The sequence below is a fragment of the Trypanosoma equiperdum genome, assembly GCF_001457755.1.
Source record: "Trypanosoma equiperdum strain OVI genome assembly, contig: ctg_744, whole genome shotgun sequence".
NCBI classification, from domain to species: Eukaryota; Euglenozoa; class Kinetoplastea; order Trypanosomatida; family Trypanosomatidae; genus Trypanosoma; species Trypanosoma equiperdum.
The window spans coordinates 1,056-1,496 of record NW_027124692.1 but is presented as its reverse complement, the minus strand read 5'-3'; positions in this window follow the sequence as shown (position 1 = coordinate 1,496).

Genomic DNA, 441 nt, shown 5'->3' with positions numbered 1-441 from the left:
ACGCGTAAACCGCGCTGAAACATAGAGAGGATCTTCATAGTGACGACGCCTCTTCCCTGGAAAAGTCTTAGGTCAGTAACACTCAAAGGGATATCCGGCATGACATTCGCCTGCACGCCACTGCTAAATTGAGATAAACCTAAAACCGAAGGGGCCGTGATTTTGAGCGCATCCAACGGCACCAGTCTTGTGTCGCTTAGTTATTTCCACAAATGGAAGCGTTACGCATGGCATCACACGACGCTCGAGTTACAAAAGCTGTGCAGTGTCAACCCATTGCCCACAGCGCAATAATTCAATAAAACCACTTCAACTATTAATTATCGCTTTTCCAAGCCATAGCACAAACGAGCAAGTCACATAATTTTTTTTGAACACCTCACCCAACACAGCCATCGGTGGACTTCTTGATATCTGTTTGTGCACTGTGCTCACTCTCAC